This window comes from Schistocerca gregaria, unplaced genomic scaffold (assembly GCF_023897955.1).
Source record: "Schistocerca gregaria isolate iqSchGreg1 unplaced genomic scaffold, iqSchGreg1.2 ptg000451l, whole genome shotgun sequence".
Taxonomy (NCBI): domain Eukaryota; kingdom Metazoa; phylum Arthropoda; class Insecta; order Orthoptera; family Acrididae; genus Schistocerca; species Schistocerca gregaria.
Window position 1 is genome coordinate 284904 of NW_026061871.1, and position 26780 is coordinate 311683.

The window sequence follows — 26780 nt, forward strand, 5'->3', positions numbered from 1 at the left end:
ATGAACAATGGAGAGCACAATGGGGCTCGAGATGTGCTTGTTACCTCAGGTGCTGTGTGATTGTCGACAAGGAGTGAAATGGACCAATTTGTGACCGCCCTTTCAATTTAAGACGTTCAAAACAGACGGAATTTGCATTCGTAATACCAGAGCATCGAAACTACTTGGAACTCTTGTGTATATGAACGTGTCCGCGCCTTTGTATTCTGGTACCTTCGCCGCTACAAACCAACCAACCATCGTGTCCGTGCACATCAGAGTCGCAAAGAATGGAGAATAGCCAGGCTTGGTCGTGTGTGTAGCTGTAGCTCAGTTGACAGATCGTTCGCTTAGCGTGTGAACGGTCTCGGCTTCAAGCCCCGGCTCCTCCATGTTTTGTGGTCAGTACATGGTAAGTGTTGGACGCGGCGAACATAAACGCACGCAAAAAGTTGCAAAACCAGCGTCACAGACTGATATGATGTATACTGTCATAAGGAGAGCAAGATGTAAGTGTGGGGACCGGCTGTTATCGTGGTGTCATCGAGTGCAGATCTGTCTTAGGTATCACGACTTAACGTCATTGAAGTCTAGAGAGTGGACAACACGTTCGTCTTACTCAGAGCGGTGTCTGAACTCTATTTTCGACGTTATGCGTGCCACTTTCATTGTGGCCAACTACGATTCGATACAGAATGCACGAAACCTGAAAGACACCCTCACTGATACATAGAGAGTAGGGTTTGTCTGCGGAATAATGGGAGTGCAAGGGTCTGTGACGTTGATATGACTGTATGTAGCACTACTAGTTAACGGGGGGGTGGGCGTAGCTCAGATGGTAGAGCGCTCGCCCAGCGTGCGAGAGGTACTGGGATCGATACGCAGCGCCTCCAGAATTTTTAACACACCTACATGCGCACCTTGCCATGCAAGTGGAATAATTCCCAACCAGCAGAGGTGTGTAGGCAGATACGAGCGAACGATTAACATCCACAATTGGCGAGCGTGCTTTTATTCGTGCGCAGGAAGCACCCTCCTCCCACACCTACACTTAATTTAGAAACAGTACAAACGTTCCCATAAGATTCTCAGGCCTACGTCGGAAAGATCTGCCTTGCGCCGATTTCACGTAATTCCCACTGCACGTTCCCATTCTTTGCGTGCAGTCGGCTGCTACTGGTGTTGCTGGTTGTGACTGCTGATAACAGATGCCGTAGCAATCAATTCATGGAGTGAGTTGTATGTTTTGCGATAGTCTGTCTCTGACAAGGAAGCACAGGTGATATAGGTGCGAACACAGGAAGCTTGCAGCCCCTCGCTGCCTGCAGACACAGAGCAGCCACACTAGGAGAGCGGCCTAAGCCGTAGGCGAAATGTGCTCATTCGCTTTGGCGCGACGTCGAACTATAAATAAGGCTGTCACTAGCGTGAGCGTCGTGTAAAGTCGGAAAAGTCATCTGCATGGGTGATTGCCAAGTTTGGGGAGCGTTTCGTAGTACGATCAGTGCAATGGAGACGCGGAAACTTGTTGTGTCCCTGTGTTTTGCAGTTGGATGACAAGAGTTTTACACAGTATCAAGGAGCGAGGCACTGAGTTGGCATGAACAATGGAGAGCACAATGGGGCTCGAGATGTGCTTGTTACCTCAGGTGCTGTGTGATTGTCGACAAGGAGTGAAATGGACCAATTTGTGACCGCCCTTTCAATTTAAGACGTTCAAAACAGGCGGAATTTGCATTCGTAATACCAGAGCATCGAAACTACTTGGAACTCTTGTGTATATGAACGTGTCCGCGCCTTTGTATTCTGGTACCTTCGCCGCTACAAACCAACCAACCATCGTGTCCGTGCACATCAGAGTCGCAAAGAATGGAGAATAGCCAGGCTTGGTCGTGTGTGTAGCTGTAGCTCAGTTGACAGATCGTTCGCTTAGCGTGTGAACGGTCTCGGCTTCAAGCCCCGGCTCCTCCATGTTTTGTGGTCAGTACATGGTAAGTGTTGGTCGCGGCGAACATAAACGCACGCAAAAAGCTGCAAAACCAGCGTCACAGACTGATATGATGTATACTGTCATAAGGAGAGCAAGATGTAAGTGTGGGGACCGGCTGTTATCGTGGTGTCATCGAGTGCAGATCTGTCTTAGGTATCACGGCTTAACGTCATTGAAGTCTAGAGAGTGGACAACACGTTCGTCTTACTCAGAGCGGTGTCTGAACTCTATTTTCGACGTTATGCGTGCCACTTTCATTGTGGCCAACTACGATTCGATACAGAATGCACGAAACCTGAAAGACACCCTCACTGATACATAGAGAGTAGGGTTTGTCTGCGGAATAATGGGAGTGCAAGGGTCTGTGACGTTGATATGACTGTATGTAGCACTACTAGTTAACGGGGGGTGGGCGTAGCTCAGATGGTAGAGCGCTCGCCCAGCGTGCGGGAGGTACTGGGATCGATACCCAGCGCCTCCAGAATTTTTAACACACCTACATGCGCACCTTGCCATGTAAGTGGAAAAATTCCCAACCAGCAGAGGTGTGTAGGCAGATACGAGCGAACGATTAACATCCACAATTGGCGAGCGTGCTTTTATTCGTGCGCAGGAAGCACCCTCCTCCCACACCTACACTTAATTTAGAAACAGTACAAATGTTCCCATAAGATTCTCAGGCCTACGTCGGAAAGATCTGCCTTGCGCCGATTTCTCGTAAATCCCACTGCACGTTCCCATTCTTTGCGTGCAGTCGGCTGCTACTGGTGTTGCTGGTTGTGACTGCTGATAACAGATGCCGTAGCAATCAATTCATGGAGTGAGTTGTATGTTTTGCGATAGTCTGTCTCTGACAAGGAAGCACAGGTGATATAGGTGCGAACACAGGAAGCTTGCAGCCCCTCGCTGCCTGCAGACACAGAGCAGCCACACTAGGAGAGCGGCCTAAGCCGTAGGCGAAATGTGCTCATTCGCTTTGGCGCGACGTCGAACTATAAATAAGGCTGTCACTAGCGTGAGCGATGCGTGAGCGTCGTGTAAAGTCGGAAAAGTCATCTGCATGGGTGATTGCCAAGTTTGGGGAGCGTTTCGTAGTACGGTCAGTGCAATGGAGACGCGGAAACTTGTTGTGTCCCAGTGTTTTGCAGTTGGATGACAAGAGTTTTACACAGTAGCAAAGAGCGAGGCACTGAGTTGGCATGAACAATGGAGAGCACAATGGGGCTCGAGATGTGCTTGTTACCTCAGGTGCTGTGTGATTGTCGACAAGGAGTGAAATGGACCAATTTGTGACCGCCCTTTCAATTTAAGACGTTCAAAACAGACGGAATTTGCATTCGTAATACCAGAGCATCGAAACTACTTGGAACTCTTGTGTATATGAACGTGTCCGCGCCTTTGTATTCTGGTACCTTCGCCGCTACAAACCAACCAACCATCGTGTCCGTGCACATCAGAGTCGCAAAGAATGGAGAATAGCCAGGCTTGGTCGTGTGTGTAGCTGTAGCTCAGTTGACAGATCGTTCGCTTAGCGTGTGAACGGTCTCGGGTTCAAGCCCCGGCTCCTCCATGTTTTGTGGTCAGTACATGGTAAGTGTTGGACGCGGCGAACATAAACGCACGCAAAAAGTTGCAAAACCAGCGTCACAGACTGATATGATGTATACTGTCATAAGGAGAGCAAGATGTAAGTGTGGGGACCGGCTGTTATCGTGGTGTCATCGAGTGCAGATCTGTCTTAGGTATCACGGCTTAACGTCAGTGAAGTCTAGAGAGTGGACAACACGTTCGTCTTACTCAGAGCGGTGTCTGAACTCTATTTTCGACGTTATGCGTGCCACTTTCATTGTGGCCAACTACGATTCGATACAGAATGCACGAAACCTGAAAGACACCCTCACTGATACATAGAGAGTAGGGTTTGTCTGCGGAATAATGGGAGTGCAAGGGTCTGTGACGTTGATATGACTGTATGTAGCACTACTAGTTAACGGGGGGGTGGGCGTAGCTCAGATGGTAGAGCGCTCGCCCAGCGTGCGAGAGGTACTGGGATCGATACGCAGCGCCTCCAGAATTTTTAACACACCTACATGCGCACCTTGCCATGCAAGTGGAATAATTCCCAACCAGCAGAGGTGTGTAGGCAGATACGAGCGAACGATTAACATCCACAATTGGCGAGCGTGCTTTTATTCGTGCGCAGGAAGCACCCTCCTCCCACACCTACACTTAATTTAGAAACAGTACAAACGTTCCCATAAGATTCTCAGGCCTACGTCGGAAAGATCTGCCTTGCGCCGATTTCACGTAAATCCCACTGCACGTTCCCATTCTTTGCGTGCAGTCGGCTGCTACTGGTGTTGCTGGTTGTGACTGCTGATAACAGATGCCGTAGCAATCAATTCATGGAGTGAGTTGTATGTTTTGCGATAGTCTGTCTCTGACAAGGAAGCACAGGTGATATAGGTGCGAACACAGGAAGCTTGCAGCCCCTCGCTGCCTGCAGACACAGAGCAGCCACACTAGGAGAGCGGCCTAAGCCGTAGGCGAAATGTGCTCATTCGCTTTGGCGCGACGTCGAACTATAAATAAGGCTGTCACTAGCGTGAGCGTCGTGTAAAGTCGGAAAAGTCATCTGCATGGGTGATTGCCAAGTTTGGGGAGCGTTTCGTAGTACGATCAGTGCAATGGAGACGCGGAAACTTGTTGTGTCCCAGTGTTTTGCAGTTGGATGACAAGAGTTTTACACAGTAGCAAAGAGCGAGGCACTGAGTTGGCATGAACAATGGAGAGCACAATGGGGCTCGAGATGTGCTTGTTACCTCAGGTGCTGTGTGATTGTCGACAAGGAGTGAAATGGACCAATTTGTGACCGCCCTTTCAATTTAAGACGTTCAAAACAGACGGAATTTGCATTCGTAATACCAGAGCATCGAAACTACTTGGAACTCTTGTGTATATGAACGTGTCCGCGCCTTTGTATTCTGGTACCTTCGCCGCTACAAACCAACCAACCATCGTGTCCGTGCACATCAGAGTCGCAAAGAATGGAGAATAGCCAGGCTTGGTCGTGTGTGTAGCTGTAGCTCAGTTGACAGATCGTTCGCTTAGCGTGTGAACGGTCTCGGGTTCAAGCCCCGGCTCCTCCATGTTTTGTGGTCAGTACATGGTAAGTGTAGGACGCGGCGAACATAAACGCACGCAAAAAGTTGCAAAACCAGCGTCACAGACTGATATGATGTATACTGTCATAAGGAGAGCAAGATGTAAGTGTGGGGACCGGCTGTTATCGTGGTGTCATCGAGTGCAGATCTGTCTTAGGTATCACGGCTTAACGTCAGTGAAGTCTAGAGAGTGGACAACACGTTCGTCTTACTCAGAGCGGTGTCTGAACTCTATTTTCGACGTTATGCGTGCCACTTTCATTGTGGCCAACTACGATTCGATACAGAATGCACGAAACCTGAAAGACACCCTCACTGATACATAGAGAGTAGGGTTTGTCTGCGGAATAATGGGAGTGCAAGGGTCTGTGACGTTGATATGACTGTATGTAGCACTACTAGTTAACGGGGGGGTGGGCGTAGCTCAGATGGTAGAGCGCTCGCCCAGCGTGCGAGAGGTACTGGGATCGATACCCAGCGCCTCCAGAATTTTTAACACACCTACATGCGCACCTTGCCATGCAAGTGGTATAATTCCCAACCAGCAGAGGTGTGTAGGCAGATACGAGCGAACGATTAACATCCACAATTGGCGAGCGTGCTTTTATTCGTGCGCAGGAAGCACCCTCCTCCCACACCTACACTTAATTTAGAAACAGTACAAACGTTCCCATAAGATTCTCAGGCCTACGTCGGAAAGATCTGCCTTGCGCCGATTTCACGTAAATCCCACTGCACGTTCCCATTCTTTGCGTGCAGTCGGCTGCTACTGGTGTTGCTGGTTGTGACTGCTGATAACAGATGCCGTAGCAATCAATTCATGGAGTGAGTTGTATGTTTTGCGATAGTCTGTCTCTGACAAGGAAGCACAGGTGATATAGGTGCGAACACAGGAAGCTTGCAGCCCCTCGCTGCCTGCAGACACAGAGCAGCCACACTAGGAGAGCGGCCTAAGCCGTAGGCGAAATGTGCTCATTCGCTTTGGCGCGACGTCGAACTATAAATAAGGCTGTCACTAGCGTGAGCGTCGTGTAAAGTCGGAAAAGTCATCTGCATGGGTGATTGCCAAGTTTGGGGAGCGTTTCGTAGTACGATCAGTGCAATGGAGACGCGGAAACTTGTTGTGTCCCAGTGTTTTGCAGTTGGATGACAAGAGTTTTACACAGTAGCAAAGAGCGAGGCACTGAGTTGGCATGAACAATGGAGAGCACAATGGGGCTCGAGATGTGCTTGTTACCTCAGGTGCTGTGTGATTGTCGACAAGGAGTGAAATGGACCAATTTGTGACCGCCCTTTCAATTTAAGACGTTCAAAACAGACGGAATTTGCATTCGTAATACCAGAGCATCGAAACTACTTGGAACTCTTGTGTATATGAACGTGTCCGCGCCTTTGTATTCTGGTACCTTCGCCGCTACAAACCAACCAACCATCGTGTCCGTGCACATCAGAGTCGCAAAGAATGGAGAATAGCCAGGCTTGGTCGTGTGTGTAGCTGTAGCTCAGTTGACAGATCGTTCGCTTAGCGTGTGAACGGTCTCGGGTTCAAGCCCCGGCTCCTCCATGTTTTGTGGTCAGTACATGGTAAGTGTTGGACGCGGCGAACATAAACGCACGCAAAAAGTTGCAAAACCAGCGTCACAGACTGATATGATGTATACTGTCATAAGGAGAGCAAGATGTAAGTGTGGGGACCGGCTGTTATCGTGGTGTCATCGAGTGCAGATCTGTCTTAGGTATCACGGCTTAACGTCAGTGAAGTCTAGAGAGTGGACAACACGTTCGTCTTACTCAGAGCGGTGTCTGAACTCTATTTTCGACGTTATGCGTGCCACTTTCATTGTGGCCAACTACGATTCGATACAGAATGCACGAAACCTGAAAGACACCCTCACTGATACATAGAGAGTAGGGTTTGTCTGCGGAATAATGGGAGTGCAAGGGTCTGTGACGTTGATATGACTGTATGTAGCACTACTAGTTAACGGGGGGGTGGGCGTAGCTCAGATGGTAGAGCGCTCGCCCAGCGTGCGAGAGGTACTGGGATCGATACCCAGCGCCTCCAGAATTTTTAACACACCTACATGCGCACCTTGCCATGCAAGTGGAATAATTCCCAACCAGCAGAGGTGTGTAGGCAGATACGAGCGAACGATTAACATCCACAATTGGCGAGCGTGCTTTTATTCGTGCGCAGGAAGCACCCTCCTCCCACACCTACACTTAATTTAGAAACAGTACAAACGTTCCCATAAGATTCTCAGGCCTACGTCGGAAAGATCTGCCTTGCGCCGATTTCACGTAAATCCCACTGCACGTTCCCATTCTTTGCGTGCAGTCGGCTGCTACTGGTGTTGCTGGTTGTGACTGCTGATAACAGATGCCGTAGCAATCAATTCATGGAGTGAGTTGTATGTTTTGCGATAGTCTGTCTCTGACAAGGAAGCACAGGTGATATAGGTGCGAACACAGGAAGCTTGCAGCCCCTCGCTGCCTGCAGACACAGAGCAGCCACACTAGGAGAGCGGCCTAAGCCGTAGGCGAAATGTGCTCATTCGCTTTGGCGCGACGTCGAACTATAAATAAGGCTGTCACTAGCGTGAGCGTTGCGTGAGCGTCGTGTAAAGTCGGAAAAGTCATCTGCATGGGTGATTGCCAAGTTTGGGGAGCGTTTCGTAGTACGATCAGTGCAATGGAGACGCGGAAACTTGTTGTGTCCCAGTGTTTTGCAGTTGGATGACAAGAGTTTTACACAGTAGCAAAGAGCGAGGCACTGAGTTGGCATGAACAATGGAGCGCACAATGGGGCTCGAGATGTGCTTGTTACCTCAGGTGCTGTGTGATTGTCGACAAGGAGTGAAATGGACCAATTTGTGACCGCCCTTTCAATTTAAGACGTTCAAAACAGACGGAATTTGCATTCGTAATACCAGAGCATCGAAACTACTTGGAACTCTTGTGTATATGAACGTGTCCGCGCCTTTGTATTCTGGTACCTTCGCCGCTACAAACCAACCAACCATCGTGTCCGTGCACATCAGAGTCGCAAAGAATGGAGAATAGCCAGGCTTGGTCGTGTGTGTAGCTGTAGCTCAGTTGACAGATCGTTCGCTTAGCGTGTGAACGGTCTCGGGTTCAAGCCCCGGCTCCTCCATGTTTTGTGGTCAGTACATGGTAAGTGTTGGACGCGGCGAACATAAACGCACGCAAAAAGTTGCAAAACCAGCGTCACAGACTGATATGATGTATACTGTCATAAGGAGAGCAAGATGTAAGTGTGGGGACCGGCTGTTATCGTGGTGTCATCGAGTGCAGATCTGTCTTAGGTATCACGGCTTAACGTCAGTGAAGTCTAGAGAGTGGACAACACGTTCGTCTTACTCAGAGCGGTGTCTGAACTCTATTTTCGACGTTATGCGTGCCACTTTCATTGTGGCCAACTACGATTCGATACAGAATGCACGAAACCTGAAAGACACCCTCACTGATACATAGAGAGTAGGGTTTGTCTGCGGAATAATGGGAGTGCAAGGGTCTGTGACGTTGATATGACTGTATGTAGCACTACTAGTTAACGGGGGGGTGGGCGTAGCTCAGATGGTAGAGCGCTCGCCCAGCGTGCGAGAGGTACTGGGATCGATACCCAGCGCCTCCAGAATTTTTAACACACCTACATGCGCACCTTGCCATGCAAGTGGAATAATTCCCAACCAGCAGAGGTGTGTAGGCAGATACGAGCGAACGATTAACATCCACAATTGGCGAGCGTGCTTTTATTCGTGCGCAGGAAGCACCCTCCTCCCACACCTACACTTAATTTAGAAACAGTACAAACGTTCCCATAAGATTCTCAGGCCTACGTCGGAAAGATCTGCCTTGCGCCGATTTCACGTAAATCCCACTGCACGTTCCCATTCTTTGCGTGCAGTCGGCTGCTACTGGTGTTGCTGGTTGTGACTGCTGATAACAGATGCCGTAGCAATCAATTCATGGAGTGAGTTGTATGTTTTGCGATAGTCTGTCTCTGACAAGGAAGCACAGGTGATATAGGTGCGAACACAGGAAGCTTGCAGCCCCTCGCTGCCTGCAGACACAGAGCAGCCACACTAGGAGAGCGGCCTAAGCCGTAGGCGAAATGTGCTCATTCGCTTTGGCGCGACGTCGAACTATAAATAAGGCTGTCACTAGCGTGAGCGTTGCGTGAGCGTCGTGTAAAGTCGGAAAAGTCATCTGCATGGGTGATTGCCAAGTTTGGGGAGCGTTTCGTAGTACGATCAGTGCAATGGAGACGCGGAAACTTGTTGTGTCCCAGTGTTTTGCAGTTGGATGACAAGAGTTTTACACAGTAGCAAAGAGCGAGGCACTGAGTTGGCATGAACAATGGAGAGCACAATGGGGCTCGAGATGTGCTTGTTACCTCAGGTGCTGTGTGATTGTCGACAAGGAGTGAAATGGACCAATTTGTGACCGCCCTTTCAATTTAAGACGTTCAAAACAGACGGAATTTGCATTCGTAATACCAGAGCATCGAAACTACTTGGAACTCTTGTGTATATGAACGTGTCCGCGCCTTTGTATTCTGGTACCTTCGCCGCTACAAACCAACCAACCATCGTGTCCGTGCACATCAGAGTCGCAAAGAATGGAGAATAGCCAGGCTTGGTCGTGTGTGTAGCTGTAGCTCAGTTGACAGATCGTTCGCTTAGCGTGTGAACGGTCTCGGGTTCAAGCCCCGGCTCCTCCATGTTTTGTGGTCAGTACATGGTAAGTGTAGGACGCGGCGAACATAAACGCACGCAAAAAGTTGCAAAACCAGCGTCACAGACTGATATGATGTATACTGTCATAAGGAGAGCAAGATGTAAGTGTGGGGACCGGCTGTTATCGTGGTGTCATCGAGTGCAGATCTGTCTTAGGTATCACGGCTTAACGTCAGTGAAGTCTAGAGAGTGGACAACACGTTCGTCTTACTCAGAGCGGTGTCTGAACTCTATTTTCGACGTTATGCGTGCCACTTTCATTGTGGCCAACTACGATTCGATACAGAATGCACGAAACCTGAAAGACACCCTCACTGATACATAGAGAGTAGGGTTTGTCTGCGGAATAATGGGAGTGCAAGGGTCTGTGACGTTGATATGACTGTATGTAGCACTACTAGTTAACGGGGGGGTGGGCGTAGCTCAGATGGTAGAGCGCTCGCCCAGCGTGCGAGAGGTACTGGGATCGATACCCAGCGCCTCCAGAATTTTTAACACACCTACATGCGCACCTTGCCATGCAAGTGGAATAATTCCCAACCAGCAGAGGTGTGTAGGCAGATACGAGCGAACGATTAACATCCACAATTGGCGAGCGTGCTTTTATTCGTGCGCAGGAAGCACCCTCCTCCCACACCTACACTTAATTTAGAAACAGTACAAATGTTCCCATAAGATTCTCAGGCCTACGTCGGAAAGATCTGCCTTGCGCCGATTTCACGTAAATCCCACTGCACGTTCCCATTCTTTGCGTGCAGTCGGCTGCTACTGGTGTTGCTGGTTGTGACTGCTGATAACAGATGCCGTAGCAATCAATTCATGGAGTGAGTTGTATGTTTTGCGATAGTCTGTCTCTGACAAGGAAGCACAGGTGATATAGGTGCGAACACAGGAAGCTTGCAGCCCCTCGCTGCCTGCAGACACAGAGCAGCCACACTAGGAGAGCGGCCTAAGCCGTAGGCGAAATGTGCTCATTCGCTTTGGCGCGACGTCGAACTATAAATAAGGCTGTCACTAGCGTGAGCGTTGCGTGAGCGTCGTGTAAAGTCGGAAAAGTCATCTGCATGGGTGATTGCCAAGTTTGGGGAGCGTTTCGTAGTACGATCAGTGCAATGGAGACGCGGAAACTTGTTGTGTCCCAGTGTTTTGCAGTTGGATGACAAGAGTTTTACACAGTAGCAAAGAGCGAGGCACTGAGTTGGCATGAACAATGGAGCGCACAATGGGGCTCGAGATGTGCTTGTTACCTCAGGTGCTGTGTGATTGTCGACAAGGAGTGAAATGGACCAATTTGTGACCGCCCTTTCAATTTAAGACGTTCAAAACAGACGGAATTTGCATTCGTAATACCAGAGCATCGAAACTACTTGGAACTCTTGTGTATATGAACTTGTCCGCGCCTTTGTATTCTGGTACCTTCGCCGCTACAAACCAACCAACCATCGTGTCCGTGCACATCAGAGTCGCAAAGAATGGAGAATAGCCAGGCTTGGTCGTGTGTGTAGCTGTAGCTCAGTTGACAGATCGTTCGCTTAGCGTGTGAACGGTCTCGGGTTCAAGCCCCGGCTCCTCCATGTTTTGTGGTCAGTACATGGTAAGTGTTGGACGCGGCGAACATAAACGCACGCAAAAAGTTGCAAAACCAGCGTCACAGACTGATATGATGTATACTGTCATAAGGAGAGCAAGATGTAAGTGTGGGGACCGGCTGTTATCGTGGTGTCATCGAGTGCAGATCTGTCTTAGGTATCACGGCTTAACGTCAGTGAAGTCTAGAGAGTGGACAACACGTTCGTCTTACTCAGAGCGGTGTCTGAACTCTATTTTCGACGTTATGCGTGCCACTTTCATTGTGGCCAACTACGATTCGATACAGAATGCACGAAACCTGAAAGACACCCTCACTGATACATAGAGAGTAGGGTTTGTCTGCGGAATAATGGGAGTGCAAGGGTCTGTGACGTTGATATGACTGTATGTAGCACTACTAGTTAACGGGGGGGTGGGCGTAGCTCAGATGGTAGAGCGCTCGCCCAGCGTGCGAGAGGTACTGGGATCGATACCCAGCGCCTCCAGAATTTTTAACACACCTACATGCGCACCTTGCCATGCAAGTGGAATAATTCCCAACCAGCAGAGGTGTGTAGGCAGATACGAGCGAACGATTAACATCCACAATTGGCGAGCGTGCTTTTATTCGTGCGCAGGAAGCACCCTCCTCCCACACCTACACTTAATTTAGAAACAGTACAAATGTTCCCATAAGATTCTCAGGCCTACGTCGGAAAGATCTGCCTTGCGCCGATTTCACGTAAATCCCACTGCACGTTCCCATTCTTTGCGTGCAGTCGGCTGCTACTGGTGTTGCTGGTTGTGACTGCTGATAACAGATGCCGTAGCAATCAATTCATGGAGTGAGTTGTATGTTTTGCGATAGTCTGTCTCTGACAAGGAAGCACAGGTGATATAGGTGCGAACACAGGAAGCTTGCAGCCCCTCGCTGCCTGCAGACACAGAGCAGCCACACTAGGAGAGCGGCCTAAGCCGTAGGCGAAATGTGCTCATTCGCTTTGGCGCGACGTCGAACTATAAATAAGGCTGTCACTAGCGTGAGCGTTGCGTGAGCGTCGTGTAAAGTCGGAAAAGTCATCTGCATGGGTGATTGCCAAGTTTGGGGAGCGTTTCGTAGTACGATCAGTGCAATGGAGACGCGGAAACTTGTTGTGTCCCAGTGTTTTGCAGTTGGATGACAAGAGTTTTACACAGTAGCAAAGAGCGAGGCACTGAGTTGGCATGAACAATGGAGCGCACAATGGGGCTCGAGATGTGCTTGTTACCTCAGGTGCTGTGTGATTGTCGACAAGGAGTGAAATGGACCAATTTGTGACCGCCCTTTCAATTTAAGACGTTCAAAACAGACGGAATTTGCATTCGTAATACCAGAGCATCGAAACTACTTGGAACTCTTGTGTATATGAACTTGTCCGCGCCTTTGTATTCTGGTACCTTCGCCGCTACAAACCAACCAACCATCGTGTCCGTGCACATCAGAGTCGCAAAGAATGGAGAATAGCCAGGCTTGGTCGTGTGTGTAGCTGTAGCTCAGTTGACAGATCGTTCGCTTAGCGTGTGAACGGTCTCGGGTTCAAGCCCCGGCTCCTCCATGTTTTGTGGTCAGTACATGGTAAGTGTTGGACGCGGCGAACATAAACGCACGCAAAAAGTTGCAAAACCAGCGTCACAGACTGATATGATGTATACTGTCATAAGGAGAGCAAGATGTAAGTGTGGGGACCGGCTGTTATCGTGGTGTCATCGAGTGCAGATCTGTCTTAGGTATCACGGCTTAACGTCAGTGAAGTCTAGAGAGTGGACAACACGTTCGTCTTACTCAGAGCGGTGTCTGAACTCTATTTTCGACGTTATGCGTGCCACTTTCATTGTGGCCAACTACGATTCGATACAGAATGCACGAAACCTGAAAGACACCCTCACTGATACATAGAGAGTAGGGTTTGTCTGCGGAATAATGGGAGTGCAAGGGTCTGTGACGTTGATATGACTGTATGTAGCACTACTAGTTATCGGGGGGGTGGGCGTAGCTCAGATGGTAGAGCGCTCGTTTAGTGTGCGAGAGGTACTGGGATCGATACCCAGCGCCTCCAGAATTTTTAACACACCTACATGCGCACCTTGCCATGCAAGTGGAATAATTCCCAACCAGCAGAGGTGTGTAGGCAGATACGAGCGAACGATTAACATCCACAATTGGCGAGCGTGCTTTTATTCGTGCGCAGGAAGCACCCTCCTCCCACACCTACACTTAATTTAGAAACAGTACAAACGTTCCCATAAGATTCTCAGGCCTACGTCGGAAAGATCTGCCTTGCGCCGATTTCACGTAAATCCCACTGCACGTTCCCATTCTTTGCGTGCAGTCGGCTGCTACTGGTGTTGCTGGTTGTGACTGCTGATAACAGATGCCGTAGCAATCAATTCATGGAGTGAGTTGTATGTTTTGCGATAGTCTGTCTCTGACAAGGAAGCACAGGTGATATAGGTGCGAACACAGGAAGCTTGCAGCCCCTCGCTGCCTGCAGACACAGAGCAGCCACACTAGGAGAGCGGCCTAAGCCGTAGGCGAAATGTGCTCATTCGCTTTGGCGCGACGTCGAACTATAAATAAGGCTGTCACTAGCGTGAGCGTTGCGTGAGCGTCGTGTAAAGTCGGAAAAGTCATCTGCATGGGTGATTGCCAAGTTTGGGGAGCGTTTCGTAGTACGATCAGTGCAATGGAGACGCGGAAACTTGTTGTGTCCCAGTGTTTTGCAGTTGGATGACAAGAGTTTTACACAGTAGCAAAGAGCGAGGCACTGAGTTGGCATGAACAATGGAGCGCACAATGGGGCTCGAGATGTGCTTGTTACCTCAGGTGCTGTGTGATTGTCGACAAGGAGTGAAATGGACCAATTTGTGACCGCCCTTTCAATTTAAGACGTTCAAAACAGACGGAATTTGCATTCGTAATACCAGAGCATCGAAACTACTTGGAACTCTTGTGTATATGAACTTGTCCGCGCCTTTGTATTCTGGTACCTTCGCCGCTACAAACCAACCAACCATCGTGTCCGTGCACATCAGAGTCGCAAAGAATGGAGAATAGCCAGGCTTGGTCGTGTGTGTAGCTGTAGCTCAGTTGACAGATCGTTCGCTTAGCGTGTGAACGGTCTCGGGTTCAAGCCCCGGCTCCTCCATGTTTTGTGGTCAGTACATGGTAAGTGTTGGACGCGGCGAACATAAACGCACGCAAAAAGTTGCAAAACCAGCGTCACAGACTGATATGATGTATACTGTCATAAGGAGAGCAAGATGTAAGTGTGGGGACCGGCTGTTATCGTGGTGTCATCGAGTGCAGATCTGTCTTAGGTATCACGGCTTAACGTCAGTGAAGTCTAGAGAGTGGACAACACGTTCGTCTTACTCAGAGCGGTGTCTGAACTCTATTTTCGACGTTATGCGTGCCACTTTCATTGTGGCCAACTACGATTCGATACAGAATGCACGAAACCTGAAAGACACCCTCACTGATACATAGAGAGTAGGGTTTGTCTGCGGAATAATGGGAGTGCAAGGGTCTGTGACGTTGATATGACTGTATGTAGCACTACTAGTTAACGGGGGGGTGGGCGTAGCTCAGATGGTAGAGCGCTCGCCCAGCGTGCGAGAGGTACTGGGATCGATACCCAGCGCCTCCAGAATTTTTAACACACCTACATGCGCACCTTGCCATGCAAGTGGAATAATTCCCAACCAGCAGAGGTGTGTAGGCAGATACGAGCGAACGATTAACATCCACAATTGGCGAGCGTGCTTTTATTCGTGCGCAGGAAGCACCCTCCTCCCACACCTACACTTTATTTAGAAACAGTACAAATGTTCCCATAAGATTCTCAGGCCTACGTCGGAAAGATCTGCCTTGCGCCGATTTCACGTAAATCCCACTGCACGTTCCCATTCTTTGCGTGCAGTCGGCTGCTACTGGTGTTGCTGGTTGTGACTGCTGATAACAGATGCCGTAGCAATCAATTCATGGAGTGAGTTGTATGTTTTGCGATAGTCTGTCTCTGACAAGGAAGCACAGGTGATATAGGTGCGAACACAGGAAGCTTGCAGCCCCTCGCTGCCTGCAGACACAGAGCAGCCACACTAGGAGAGCGGCCTAAGCCGTAGGCGAAATGTGCTCATTCGCTTTGGCGCGACGTCGAACTATAAATAAGGCTGTCACTAGCGTGAGCGTTGCGTGAGCGTCGTGTAAAGTCGGAAAAGTCATCTGCATGGGTGATTGCCAAGTTTGGGGAGCGTTTCGTAGTACGATCAGTGCAATGGAGACGCGGAAACTTGTTGTGTCCCAGTGTTTTGCAGTTGGATGACAAGAGTTTTACACAGTAGCAAAGAGCGAGGCACTGAGTTGGCATGAACAATGGAGCGCACAATGGGGCTCGAGATGTGCTTGTTACCTCAGGTGCTGTGTGATTGTCGACAAGGAGTGAAATGGACCAATTTGTGACCGCCCTTTCAATTTAAGACGTTCAAAACAGACGGAATTTGCATTCGTAATACCAGAGCATCGAAACTACTTGGAACTCTTGTGTATATGAACTTGTCCGCGCCTTTGTATTCTGGTACCTTCGCCGCTACAAACCAACCAACCATCGTGTCCGTGCACATCAGAGTCGCAAAGAATGGAGAATAGCCAGGCTTGGTCGTGTGTGTAGCTGTAGCTCAGTTGACAGATCGTTCGCTTAGCGTGTGAACGGTCTCGGGTTCAAGCCCCGGCTCCTCCATGTTTTGTGGTCAGTACATGGTAAGTGTTGGACGCGGCGAACATAAACGCACGCAAAAAGTTGCAAAACCAGCGTCACAGACTGATATGATGTATACTGTCATAAGGAGAGCAAGATGTAAGTGTGGGGACCGGCTGTTATCGTGGTGTCATCGAGTGCAGATCTGTCTTAGGTATCACGGCTTAACGTCAGTGAAGTCTAGAGAGTGGACAACACGTTCGTCTTACTCAGAGCGGTGTCTGAACTCTATTTTCGACGTTATGCGTGCCACTTTCATTGTGGCCAACTACGATTCGATACAGAATGCACGAAACCTGAAAGACACCCTCACTGATACATAGAGAGTAGGGTTTGTCTGCGGAATAATGGGAGTGCAAGGGTCTGTGACGTTGATATGACTGTATGTAGCACTACTAGTTATCGGGGGGGTGGGCGTAGCTCAGATGGTAGAGCGCTCGTTTAGTGTGCGAGAGGTACTGGGATCGATACCCAGCGCCTCCAGAATTTTTAACACACCTACATGCGCACCTTGCCATGCAAGTGGAATAATTCCCAACCAGCAGAGGTGTGTAGGCAGATACGAGCGAACGATTAACATCCACAATTGGCGAGCGTGCTTTTATTCGTGCGCAGGAAGCACCCTCCTCCCACACCTACACTTAATTTAGAAACAGTACAAACGTTCCCATAAGATTCTCAGGCCTACGTCGGAAAGATCTGCCTTGCGCCGATTTCACGTAAATCCCACTGCACGTTCCCATTCTTTGCGTGCAGTCGGCTGCTACTGGTGTTGCTGGTTGTGACTGCTGATAACAGATGCCGTAGCAATCAATTCATGGAGTGAGTTGTATGTTTTGCGATAGTCTGTCTCTGACAAGGAAGCACAGGTGATATAGGTGCGAACACAGGAAGCTTGCAGCCCCTCGCTGCCTGCAGACACAGAGCAGCCACACTAGGAGAGCGGCCTAAGCCGTAGGCGAAATGTGCTCATTCGCTTTGGCGCGACGTCGAACTATAAATAAGGCTGTCACTAGCGTGAGCGTTGCGTGAGCGTCGTGTAAAGTCGGAAAAGTCATCTGCATGGGTGATTGCCAAGTTTGGGGAGCGTTTCGTAGTACGATCAGTGCAATGGAGACGCGGAAACTTGTTGTGTCCCAGTGTTTTGCAGTTGGATGACAAGAGTTTTACACAGTAGCAAAGAGCGAGGCACTGAGTTGGCATGAACAATGGAGCGCACAATGGGGCTCGAGATGTGCTTGTTACCTCAGGTGCTGTGTGATTGTCGACAAGGAGTGAAATGGACCAATTTGTGACCGCCCTTTCAATTTAAGACGTTCAAAACAGACGGAATTTGCATTCGTAATACCAGAGCATCGAAACTACTTGGAACTCTTGTGTATATGAACTTGTCCGCGCCTTTGTATTCTGGTACCTTCGCCGCTACAAACCAACCAACCATCGTGTCCGTGCACATCAGAGTCGCAAAGAATGGAGAATAGCCAGGCTTGGTCGTGTGTGTAGCTGTAGCTCAGTTGACAGATCGTTCGCTTAGCGTGTGAACGGTCTCGGGTTCAAGCCCCGGCTCCTCCATGTTTTGTGGTCAGTACATGGTAAGTGTTGGACGCGGCGAACATAAACGCACGCAAAAAGTTGCAAAACCAGCGTCACAGACTGATATGATGTATACTGTCATAAGGAGAGCAAGATGTAAGTGTGGGGACCGGCTGTTATCGTGGTGTCATCGAGTGCAGATCTGTCTTAGGTATCACGGCTTAACGTCAGTGAAGTCTAGAGAGTGGACAACACGTTCGTCTTACTCAGAGCGGTGTCTGAACTCTATTTTCGACGTTATGCGTGCCACTTTCATTGTGGCCAACTACGATTCGATACAGAATGCACGAAACCTGAAAGACACCCTCACTGATACATAGAGAGTAGGGTTTGTCTGCGGAATAATGGGAGTGCAAGGGTCTGTGACGTTGATATGACTGTATGTAGCACTACTAGTTAACGGGGGGGTGGGCGTAGCTCAGATGGTAGAGCGCTCGCCCAGCGTGCGAGAGGTACTGGGATCGATACCCAGCGCCTCCAGAATTTTTAACACACCTACATGCGCACCTTGCCATGCAAGTGGAATAATTCCCAACCAGCAGAGGTGTGTAGGCAGATACGAGCGAACGATTAACATCCACAATTGGCGAGCGTGCTTTTATTCGTGCGCAGGAAGCACCCTCCTCCCACACCTACACTTAATTTAGAAACAGTACAAATGTTCCCATAAGATTCTCAGGCCTACGTCGGAAAGATCTGCCTTGCGCCGATTTCACGTAAATCCCACTGCACGTTCCCATTCTTTGCGTGCAGTCGGCTGCTACTGGTGTTGCTGGTTGTGACTGCTGATAACAGATGCCGTAGCAATCAATTCATGGAGTGAGTTGTATGTTTTGCGATAGTCTGTCTCTGACAAGGAAGCACAGGTGATATAGGTGCGAACACAGGAAGCTTGCAGCCCCTCGCTGCCTGCAGACACAGAGCAGCCACACTAGGAGAGCGGCCTAAGCCGTAGGCGAAATGTGCTCATTCGCTTTGGCGCGACGTCGAACTATAAATAAGGCTGTCACTAGCGTGAGCGTTGCGTGAGCGTCGTGTAAAGTCGGAAAAGTCATCTGCATGGGTGATTGCCAAGTTTGGGGAGCGTTTGGTAGTACGATCAGTGCAATGGAGACGCGGAAACTTGTTGTGTCCCAGTGTTTTGCAGTTGGATGACAAGAGTTTTACACAGTAGCAAAGAGCGAGGCACTGAGTTGGCATGAACAATGGAGCGCACAATGGGGCTCGAGATGTGCTTGTTACCTCAGGTGCTGTGTGATTGTCGACAAGGAGTGAAATGGACCAATTTGTGACCGCCCTTTCAATTTAAGACGTTCAAAACAGACGGAATTTGCATTCGTAATACCAGAGCATCGAAACTACTTGGAACTCTTGTGTATATGAACTTGTCCGCGCCTTTGTATTCTGGTACCTTCGCCGCTACAAACCAACCAACCATCGTGTCCGTGCACATCAGAGTCGCAAAGAATGGAGAATAGCCAGGCTTGGTCGTGTGTGTAGCTGTAGCTCAGTTGACAGATCGTTCGCTTAGCGTGTGAACGGTCTCGGGTTCAAGCCCCGGCTCCTCCATGTTTTGTGGTCAGTACATGGTAAGTGTTGGACGCGGCGAACATAAACGCACGCAAAAAGTTGCAAAACCAGCGTCACAGACTGATATGATGTATACTGTCATAAGGAGAGCAAGATGTAAGTGTGGGGACCGGCTGTTATCGTGGTGTCATCGAGTGCAGATCTGTCTTAGGTATCACGGCTTAACGTCAGTGAAGTCTAGAGAGTGGACAACACGTTCGTCTTACTCAGAGCGGTGTCTGAACTCTATTTTCGACGTTATGCGTGCCACTTTCATTGTGGCCAACTACGATTCGATACAGAATGCACGAAACCTGAAAGACACCCTCACTGATACATAGAGAGTAGGGTTTGTCTGCGGAATAATGGGAGTGCAAGGGTCTGTGACGTTGATATGACTGTATGTAGCACTACTAGTTATCGGGGGGGTGGGCGTAGCTCAGATGGTAGAGCGCTCGTTTAGTGTGCGAGAGGTACTGGGATCGATACCCAGCGCCTCCAGAATTTTTAACACACCTACATGCGCACCTTGCCATGCAAGTGGAATAATTCCCAACCAGCAGAGGTGTGTAGGCAGATACGAGCGAACGATTAACATCCACAATTGGCGAGCGTGCTTTTATTCGTGCGCAGGAAGCACCCTCCTCCCACACCTACACTTAATTTAGAAACAGTACAAACGTTCCCATAAGATTCTCAGGCCTACGTCGGAAAGATCTGCCTTGCGCCGATTTCACGTAAATCCCACTGCACGTTCCCATTCTTTGCGTGCAGTCGGCTGCTACTGGTGTTGCTGGTTGTGACTGCTGATAACAGATGCCGTAGCAATCAATTCATGGAGTGAGTTGTATGTTTTGCGATAGTCTGTCTCTGACAAGGAAGCACAGGTGATATAGGTGCGAACACAGGAAGCTTGCAGCCCCTCGCTGCCTGCAGACACAGAGCAGCCACACTAGGAGAGCGGCCTAAGCCGTAGGCGAAATGTGCTCATTCGCTTTGGCGCGACGTCGAACTATAAATAAGGCTGTCACTAGCGTGAGCGTCGTGTAAAGTCGGAAAAGTCATCTGCATGGGTGATTGCCAAGTTTGGGGAGCGTTTCGTAGAACGATCAGTGCAATGGAGACGCGGAAACTTGTTGTGTCCCAGTGTTTTGCAGTTGGATGACAAGAGTTTTACACAGTAGCAAAGAGCGAGGCACTGAGTTGGCATGAACAATGGAGAGCACAATGGGGCTCGAGATGTGCTTGTTACCTCAGGTGCTGTGTGATTGTCGACAAGGAGTGAAATGGACCAATTTGTGACCGCCCTTTCAATTTAAGACGTTCAAAACAGACGGAATTTGCATTCGTAATACCAGAGCATCGAAACTACTTGGAACTCTTGTGTATATGAACGTGTCCGCGCCTTTGTATTCTGGTACCTTCGCCGCTACAAACCAACCAACCATCGTGTCCGTGCACATCAGAGTCGCAAAGAATGGAGAATAGCCAGGCTTGGTCGTGTGTGTAGCTGTAGCTCAGTTGACAGATCGTTCGCTTAGCGTGTGAACGGTCTCGGGTTCAAGCCCCGGCTCCTCCATGTTTTGTGGTCAGTACATGGTAAGTGTTGGACGCGGCGAACATAAACGCACGCAAAAAGTTGCAAAACCAGCGTCACAGACTGATATGATGTATACTGTCATAAGGAGAGCAAGATGTAAGTGTGGGGACCGGCTGTTATCGTGGTGTCATCGAGTGCAGATCTGTCTTAGGTATCACGGCTTAACGTCAGTGAAGTCTAGAGAGTGGACAACACGTTCGTCTTACTCAGAGCGGTGTCTGAACTCTATTTTCGACGTTATGCGTGCCACTTTCATTGTGGCCAACTACGATTCGATACAGAATGCACGAAACCTGAAAGACACCCTCACTGATACATAGAGAGTAGGGTTTGTCTGCGGAATAATGGGAGTGCAAGGGTCTGTGACGTTGATATGACTGTATGTAGCACTACTAGTTAACGGGGGGGTGGGCGTAGCTCAGATGGTAGAGCGCTCGCCCAGCGTGCGAGAGGTACTGGGATCGATACCCAGCGCCTCCAGAATTTTTAACACACCTACATGCGCACCTTGCCATGCAAGTGGAATAATTCCCAACCAGCAGAGGTGTGTAGGCAGATACGAGCGAACGATTAACATCCACAATTGGCGAGCGTGCTTTTATTCGTGCGCAGGAAGCACCCTCCTCCCACACCTACACTTAATTTAGAAACAGTACAAATGTTCCCATAAGATTCTCAGGCCTACGTCGGAAAGATCTGCCTTGCGCCGATTTCACGTAAATCCCACTGCACGTTCCCATTCTTTGCGTGCAGTCGGCTGCTACTGGTGTTGCTGGTTGTGACTGCTGATAACAGATGCCGTAGCAATCAATTCATGGAGTGAGTTGTATGTTTTGCGATAGTCTGTCTCTGACAAGGAAGCACAGGTGATATAGGTGCGAACACAGGAAGCTTGCAGCCCCTCGCTGCCTGCAGACACAGAGCAGCCACACTAGGAGAGCGGCCTAAGCCGTAGGCGAAATGTGCTCATTCGCTTTGGCGCGACGTCGAACTATAAATAAGGCTGTCACTAGCGTGAGCGTTGCGTGAGCGTCGTGTAAAGTCGGAAAAGTCATCTGCATGGGTGATTGCCAAGTTTGGGGAGCGTTTCGTAGTACGATCAGTGCAATGGAGACGCGGAAACTTGTTGTGTCCCAGTGTTTTGCAGTTGGATGACAAGAGTTTTACACAGTAGCAAAGAGCGAGGCACTGAGTTGGCATGAACAATGGAGCGCACAATGGGGCTCGAGATGTGCTTGTTACCTCAGGTGCTGTGTGATTGTCGACAAGGAGTGAAATGGACCAATTTGTGACCGCCCTTTCAATTTAAGACGTTCAAAACAGACGGAATTTGCATTCGTAATACCAGAGCATCGAAACTACTTGGAACTCTTGTGTATATGAACTTGTCCGCGCCTTTGTATTCTGGTACCTTCGCCGCTACAAACCAACCAACCATCGTGTCCGTGCACATCAGAGTCGCAAAGAATGGAGAATAGCCAGGCTTGGTCGTGTGTGTAGCTGTAGCTCAGTTGACAGATCGTTCGCTTAGCGTGTGAACGGTCTCGGGTTCAAGCCCCGGCTCCTCCATGTTTTGTGGTCAGTACATGGTAAGTGTTGGACGCGGCGAACATAAACGCACGCAAAAAGTTGCAAAACCAGCGTCACAGACTGATATGATGTATACTGTCATAAGGAGAGCAAGATGTAAGTGTGGGGACCGGCTGTTATCGTGGTGTCATCGAGTGCAGATCTGTCTTAGGTATCACGGCTTAACGTCAGTGAAGTCTAGAGAGTGGACAACACGTTCGTCTTACTCAGAGCGGTGTCTGAACTCTATTTTCGACGTTATGCGTGCCACTTTCATTGTGGCCAACTACGATTCGATACAGAATGCACGAAACCTGAAAGACACCCTCACTGATACATAGAGAGTAGGGTTTGTCTGCGGAATAATGGGAGTGCAAGGGTCTGTGACGTTGATATGACTGTATGTAGCACTACTAGTTATCGGGGGGGTGGGCGTAGCTCAGATGGTAGAGCGCTCGTTTAGTGTGCGAGAGGTACTGGGATCGATACCCAGCGCCTCCAGAATTTTTAACACACCTACATGCGCACCTTGCCATGCAAGTGGAATAATTCCCAACCAGCAGAGGTGTGTAGGCAGATACGAGCGAACGATTAACATCCACAATTGGCGAGCGTGCTTTTATTCGTGCGCAGGAAGCACCCTCCTCCCACACCTACACTTAATTTAGAAACAGTACAAACGTTCCCATAAGATTCTCAGGCCTACGTCGGAAAGATCTGCCTTGCGCCGATTTCACGTAAATCCCACTGCACGTTCCCATTCTTTGCGTGCAGTCGGCTGCTACTGGTGTTGCTGGTTGTGACTGCTGATAACAGATGCCGTAGCAATCAATTCATGGAGTGAGTTGTATGTTTTGCGATAGTCTGTCTCTGACAAGGAAGCACAGGTGATATAGGTGCGAACACAGGAAGCTTGCAGCCCCTCGCTGCCTGCAGACACAGAGCAGCCACACTAGGAGAGCGGCCTAAGCCGTAGGCGAAATGTGCTCATTCGCTTTGGCGCGACGTCGAACTATAAATAAGGCTGTCACTAGCGTGAGCGATGCGTGAGCGTCGTGTAAAGTCGGAAAAGTCATCTGCATGGGTGATTGCCAAGTTTGGGGAGCGTTTCGTAGTACGATCAGTGCAATGGAGACGCGGAAACTTGTTGTGTCCCAGTGTTTTGCAGTTGGATGACAAGAGTTTTACACAGTAGCAAAGAGCGAGGCACTGAGTTGGCATGAACAATGGAGCGCACAATGGGGCTCGAGATGTGCTTGTTACCTCAGGTGCTGTGTGATTGTCGACAAGGAGTGAAATGGACCAATTTGTGACCGCCCTTTCAATTTAAGACGTTCAAAACAGACGGAATTTGCATTCGTAATACCAGAGCATCGAAACTACTTGGAACTCTTGTGTATATGAACTTGTCCGCGCCTTTGTATTCTGGTACCTTCGCCGCTACAAACCAACCAACCATCGTGTCCGTGCACATCAGAGTCGCAAAGAATGGAGAATAGCCAGGCTTGGTCGTGTGTGTAGCTGTAGCTCAGTTGACAGATCGTTCGCTTAGCGTGTGAACGGTCTCGGGTTCAAGCCCCGGCTCCTCCATGTTTTGTGGTCAGTACATGGTAAGTGTTGGACGCGGCGAACATAAACGCACGCAAAAAGTTGCAAAACCAGCGTCACAGACTGATATGATGTATACTGTCATAAGGAGAGCAAGATGTAAGTGTGGGGACCGGCTGTTATCGTGGTGTCATCGAGTGCAGATCTGTCTTAGGTATCACGGCTTAACGTCAGTGAAGTCTAGAGAGTGGACAACACGTTCGTCTTACTCAGAGCGGTGTCTGAACTCTATTTTCGACGTTATGCGTGCCACTTTCATTGTGGCCAACTACGATTCGATACAGAATGCACGAAACCTGAAAGACACCCTCACTGATACATAGAGAGTAGGGTTTGTCTGCGGAATAATGGGAGTGCAAGGGTCTGTGACGTTGATATGACTGTATTTAGCACTACTAGTTAACGGGGGGGTGGGCGTAGCTCAGATGGTAGAGCGCTCGCCCAGCGTGCGGGAGGTACTGGGATCGATACCCAGCGCCTCCAGAATTTTTAACACACCTACATGCGCACCTTGCCATGTAAGTGGAATAATTCCCAACCAGCAGAGGTGTGTAGGCAGATACGAGCGAACGATTAACATCCACAATTGGCGAGCGTGCTTTTATTCGTGCGCAGGAAGCACCCTCCTCCCACACCTACACTTAATTTAGAAACAGTACAAATGTTCCCATAAGATTCTCAGGCCTACGTCGGAAAGATCTGCCTTGCGCCGATTTCACGTAAATCCCACTGCACGTTCCCATTCTTTGCGTGCAGTCGGCTGCTACTGGTGTTGCTGGTTGTGACTGCTGATAACAGATGCCGTAGCAATCAATTCATGGAGTGAGTTGTATGTTTTGCGATAGTCTGTCTCTGACAAGGAAGCACAGGTGATATAGGTGCGAACACAGGAAGCTTGCAGCCCCTCGCTGCCTGCAGACACAGAGCAGCCACACTAGGAGAGCGGCCTAAGCCGTAGGCGAAATGTGCTCATTCGCTTTGGCGCGACGTCGAACTATAAATAAGGCTGTCACTAGCGTGAGCGATGCGTGAGCGTCGTGTAAAGTCGGAAAAGTCATCTGCATGGGTGATTGCCAAGTTTGGGGAGCGTTTCGTAGTACGATCAGTGCAATGGAGACGCGGAAACTTGTTGTGTCCCAGTGTTTTGCAGTTGGATGACAAGAGTTTTACACAGTAGCAAAGAGCGAGGCACTGAGTTGGCATGAACAATGGAGCGCACAATGGGGCTCGAGATGTGCTTGTTACCTCAGGTGCTGTGTGATTGTCGACAAGGAGTGAAATGGACCAATTTGTGACCGCCCTTTCAATTTAAGACGTTCAAAACAGACGGAATTTGCATTCGTAATACCAGAGCATCGAAACTACTTGGAACTCTTGTGTATATGAACTTGTCCGCGCCTTTGTATTCTGGTACCTTCGCCGCTACAAACCAACCAACCATCGTGTCCGTGCACATCAGAGTCGCAAAGAATGGAGAATAGCCAGGCTTGGTCGTGTGTGTAGCTGTAGCTCAGTTGACAGATCGTTCGCTTAGCGTGTGAACGGTCTCGGGTTCAAGCCCCGGCTCCTCCATGTTTTGTGGTCAGTACATGGTAAGTGTTGGACGCGGCGAACATAAACGCACGCAAAAAGTTGCAAAACCAGCGTCACAGACTGATATGATGTATACTGTCATAAGGAGAGCAAGATGTAAGTGTGGGGACCGGCTGTTATCGTGGTGTCATCGAGTGCAGATCTGTCTTAGGTATCACGGCTTAACGTCAGTGAAGTCTAGAGAGTGGACAACACGTTCGTCTTACTCAGAGCGGTGTCTGAACTCTATTTTCGACGTTATGCGTGCCACTTTCATTGTGGCCAACTACGATTCGATACAGAATGCACGAAACCTGAAAGACACCCTCACTGATACATAGAGAGTAGGGTTTGTCTGCGGAATAATGGGAGTGCAAGGGTCTGTGACGTTGATATGACTGTATGTAGCACTACTAGTTATCGGGGGGGTGGGCGTAGCTCAGATGGTAGAGCGCTCGTTTAGTGTGCGAGAGGTACTGGGATCGATACCCAGCGCCTCCAGAATTTTTAACACACCTACATGCGCACCTTGCCATGCAAGTGGAATAATTCCCAACCAGCAGAGGTGTGTAGGCAGATACGAGCGAACGATTAACATCCACAATTGGCGAGCGTGCTTTTATTCGTGCGCAGGAAGCACCCTCCTCCCACACCTACACTTAATTTAGAAACAGTACAAACGTTCCCATAAGATTCTCAGGCCTACGTCGGAAAGATCTGCCTTGCGCCGATTTCACGTAAATCCCACTGCACGTTCCCATTCTTTGCGTGCAGTCGGCTGCTACTGGTGTTGCTGGTTGTGACTGCTGATAACAGATGCCGTAGCAATCAATTCATGGAGTGAGTTGTATGTTTTGCGATAGTCTGTCTCTGACAAGGAAGCACAGGTGATATAGGTGCGAACACAGGAAGCTTGCAGCCCCTCGCTGCCTGCAGACACAGAGCAGCCACACTAGGAGAGCGGCCTAAGCCGTAGGCGAAATGTGCTCATTCGCTTTGGCGCGACGTCGAACT

At 49.4% G+C, this 26780-nt stretch overlaps 8 non-coding genes across 8 annotated transcripts; all 8 read left to right on the forward strand.

Moving 5' to 3' along the window:
* The first annotated feature begins 5545 nt into the window (after positions 1 to 5545).
* Positions 5546 to 5619, forward strand: Trnaa-agc (transfer RNA alanine (anticodon AGC)). The gene has a single exon. It is a non-coding gene; the product is annotated as a tRNA-Ala (tRNA).
* A 1505-nt stretch (positions 5620 to 7124) lies between these two features.
* Trnaa-agc (transfer RNA alanine (anticodon AGC)) lies at positions 7125 to 7198 on the forward strand. Its single transcript has one exon. It is a non-coding gene; the product is annotated as a tRNA-Ala (tRNA).
* A 1516-nt stretch (positions 7199 to 8714) lies between these two features.
* Positions 8715 to 8788, forward strand: Trnaa-agc (transfer RNA alanine (anticodon AGC)). The gene has a single exon. It is a non-coding gene; the product is annotated as a tRNA-Ala (tRNA).
* A 1516-nt stretch (positions 8789 to 10304) lies between these two features.
* Positions 10305 to 10378, forward strand: Trnaa-agc (transfer RNA alanine (anticodon AGC)). Its single transcript has one exon. It is a non-coding gene; the product is annotated as a tRNA-Ala (tRNA).
* Positions 10379 to 11894: 1516 nt separating this feature from the next.
* On the forward strand, positions 11895 to 11968 carry Trnaa-agc (transfer RNA alanine (anticodon AGC)). Its single transcript has one exon. It is a non-coding gene; the product is annotated as a tRNA-Ala (tRNA).
* A 3106-nt stretch (positions 11969 to 15074) lies between these two features.
* Trnaa-agc (transfer RNA alanine (anticodon AGC)) lies at positions 15075 to 15148 on the forward strand. Its single transcript has one exon. It is a non-coding gene; the product is annotated as a tRNA-Ala (tRNA).
* Positions 15149 to 18254: 3106 nt separating this feature from the next.
* Positions 18255 to 18328, forward strand: Trnaa-agc (transfer RNA alanine (anticodon AGC)). The gene has a single exon. It is a non-coding gene; the product is annotated as a tRNA-Ala (tRNA).
* Positions 18329 to 21423: 3095 nt separating this feature from the next.
* Positions 21424 to 21497, forward strand: Trnaa-agc (transfer RNA alanine (anticodon AGC)). The gene has a single exon. It is a non-coding gene; the product is annotated as a tRNA-Ala (tRNA).
* Positions 21498 to 26780: the final 5283 nt, after the last annotated feature.